The sequence below is a fragment of the Osmerus eperlanus genome, chromosome 14 (genome assembly GCF_963692335.1).
Source record: "Osmerus eperlanus chromosome 14, fOsmEpe2.1, whole genome shotgun sequence".
In the NCBI taxonomy this organism is placed as follows: domain Eukaryota; kingdom Metazoa; phylum Chordata; class Actinopteri; order Osmeriformes; family Osmeridae; genus Osmerus; species Osmerus eperlanus.
Window position 1 is genome coordinate 5,992,525 of NC_085031.1, and position 3,401 is coordinate 5,995,925.

At 43.9% G+C, this 3,401-nt stretch overlaps 1 long non-coding RNA gene across 1 annotated transcript; it reads right to left on the reverse strand.

Moving 5' to 3' along the window:
• Positions 1-1,281: 1,281 nt before the first annotated feature.
• On the reverse strand, positions 1,282-2,676 carry LOC134034236 (uncharacterized). Its single transcript, XR_009932215.1, has 3 exons — positions 2,412-2,676; positions 2,044-2,144; positions 1,282-1,937 (listed from the first exon to the last, which is right to left on the reverse strand). It is a non-coding gene; the product is annotated as an uncharacterized LOC134034236 (long non-coding RNA).
• Positions 2,677-3,401: the final 725 nt, after the last annotated feature.

Below are 3,401 nucleotides of genomic sequence, written 5' to 3' on the forward strand. Positions count from 1 at the left end.
TCTCGCACACAAATACACACATGAACACCCTCTCTCTCTGTCTCTATCCGCCACATGATGAAATAACGTGAAAATTCAGGCAACTTGGAGTCCTTCTGGACTGAGAGAACAAACATGAGGTTCAGAGGGGGATAACATTCCTCCTCCAGAGTTTCTCTATTGTGACGGCCGGAGAACAAACTCTCAAAAACGTTGAAATCTCCAGTGAATCAACCAAAAATGTCAGTTTTCTTTTTTCATACACTCTCTTCCTATATCTAGCTTGTAATATCTCTACCATTGACACTTACTGACTATGACACCTCTACGCAGCTCTGTCACAAAATACCATAATTATCTGACCCAATTCTAGTGTTCATTCAAAACAAGTAACCTGATACTTTATGACCTTAAAGCATAATGTGTGAGTTAACAAATGAGACCTTATTTTATTTAGCATTCATGAAAAAACATTAAGCAAAGACAGTTGAAGATAATACATGCTTTAAAAATATGTTATAGTGGCCTGTGTGTGTTATTTAATTTTTTGTACTATGAAAATGCATGGAAAATGTATCAATTCTCTGGGACAATTGTCCCACAGACAGAAACTTTGATTAAAACTCCACATCTCTGGAGCAGTGTAACGTTAAAACAATCTGTTTCACGAGTCCACCATAAAGCTTTAGCCAGGCAGGCGCACACTACATTAAACTGCATTGCATTATGGGGCATGGTGGATAATTTTGCTCTTTGGGATGGAGACCACATCTTTACAGTGTTAGGGTAGTTCCTATAGAAACGGATGAATAGTATGAAAAGGCTTTTTTCTCGTATGTGTGTGTTGGTTGACAGTGTGCCTGCAATACTGTACAGTGTGTGTGTGTGTGTGTGTGTGTGTGTGTGCGATGTGCCTGCAATAGTGTATGTGCATGTAGTGTTTGTGTGCGTACATATGTGCGTGCGTACGTTTATGGATGTCGTATATGTGTGTCTGGATCCAGAAATCTGTGCCTTAACAGAGTAATTCCAGCAATCAGCAGGGTAGTGATTCACAACAGCAGCTTGGCTGCAGCTCAGCTAATAGCTCATGTACACCATCAAGCTCCATGGTTGGGTCACCTCAGTTCTCACAATCACAACTCACCCACACTTTCGCACAACTCTGTAACACACAGGCACACAACAGCTTAGTCCTCAGAATCACGACTTACCCACACAATCACACAACAATTTAGTCCCACACAATCACACAACTCGCTCATTGTATGTCTAATCACTGGGAAACAAGTCATGTTGATTGGCTGATATGCGACTGGCTCTAAAGATGGTGGCTTCATGAGAGTGCAGTTGTGGATGTCTGTCATCTGTTTTTATGGCCTTACATATATATTTTAGGGCCTTGAAAAAAAAGAATACATGTACACATCGAAACACACACATACATTCTCTCTCTCTGTTGAGGAACTCCAGATGTAGGCCCCAGTAAGGGGAGGTAGAATCATTTGCAAAACTCCATGTAGTAATTGTTATCAGATTTAGGTGGGGGTGTTGGTGTGTGCGTCCAGGGAAGGTGTGGACACCCCCCCTCCCCACGGCCCCTCAGGGACCAGCCCAGTATGTGTGACCCTCTCCTCGGGTCACCAGTGCTGAGGTCGTCTGGAACCACGCCTAGATCAGCTGAAATCATCCAGAGATGTCAACGTCAGAAGCAATAATCCCAGACTTCACCACTGCGCGGATGATCAACAGGCTCTGGGGCGAGGACGGGGCCGAAGCAGGAACTCCCCTCGCTCTGACGAACAGGAACTCCTCATAAATCCTCAGTGTAAGGGGAGAGTGGTGGAGGAGGAGAGGGGCAGAGCTGGATATGTCACTGCTGTTTGTTTAAGCTCTGCTCTGCAGTGAGGTACAGCTCTTGGATGTTTCTGTTTGGATGGAAAGACCTGGCGTCCGTCCTGAGAGGAGAACGTGGGAAAACACCCATGAGAAGCACACCACCAAGTATCAAGAGGAACGCGCCGAGAACTCTGGAAAACCGTGGTCAGAGAAAACGACACTTACCAGATCAATGGAGAACTTGTTCTTTTTTTTAAATGTGTCTTTAATTCTGTTTCTTCTTTCTCCATCTTCCTTTCAAATCGGGTATGACGTGGGAACAGTTCCTGATGTACAGGAAGTTAAACGTTTCAATTTTTGATTTCTTTCTTGGCCACGACTCTCTGTGCTCTCTAATCACCATTGACCTGCAGTGGTAACCTTGGTAACCTTAATCAAGCCACAGCGCAATAGTATGACTAAAACAGAGGGAGAGAGAGGTAGAGATGGAAGGATCCATGTTGGACCATCTGGAAACGCTCCCCGAGTCTCAGTCCTCTATTAAGATCAACAAGATGTCAAAGACCTGTCAGACTGCAGCAGATGTCACTCACAAGAAGTCAGTGTTCCTGAAACCAGACCAGACTCAGGAGGGATCCAAGTGCAGAGGGTTTTATTAGGAAACAGGGTAGTCCAGAAACAGGCAGAGATCGGTATTCAGGCAGACAGGGCAATAGAGGTCATCCAAAATGATGATCCGAAAACAGGCAGAAGGTCGTATTATTGGCTAACGGGGCAAAGTAGAGAATCCAATAGGAGTAGTCATAAGCCAGGCAAATGGTCAGTAACAGTGAACAGACTCAGGGTACAAGTGCTCAGACAAACTTTAAGAGTAAGACTTTGCAACAAAACTAGGGAACACAGAGGTTTGAATAGCAAATAAAAAGGAGCAAACAACCAACAGGTGAAACCAATTAACTCCAAACCTAGGTGTGACAGTTCCCTTTCTCCAAGAATTTTCCTTTCAATGTCCTCCTCTCGCCCTCTCTCCCTCCCTCTCGTCTTATCTCTCTTTCTCTCCTTCTCTCCCTCCCTTTTTCTGACCATCCCCCTCTCTCCCTTCCATCTCTTCCTCTCCCTTTGTGAACAGACCCACATCATAGGTTCATTAAACATATGGATTAAATGTGTGAAACAAGTTATTCAAAATAGCCAAAACATTTGGTTCATGTGGATTCCCTCATCAAAGAAATTTCAACCATTGGGGGAAATATTTTGCACATCTCAGCAAAATCTCTTCATTTGTGAATGTTCTGGAAGGGACATCAAAGAACCTTTTACCCCGACTGTGATTAAAACTGCTCTTTCAAAACACCTCCCCCAAAAAACACATTTCAATGTCAATTAATAAGCCCATAATGGCTTCAGGGCCTATGTAGCTGTAATCTAACACAGAAATGCTTCATTAGAATTCACCATCAGCGTGGTGAGAGTTTCCCTGGAAAATACCCCCTGCAGACACAGCATAAACATGGCATTGATTACAGTACGCACTGGCCCTTATCAGAGACAGCCCACTTTCAATGGGTTTGGAAGAACAGACA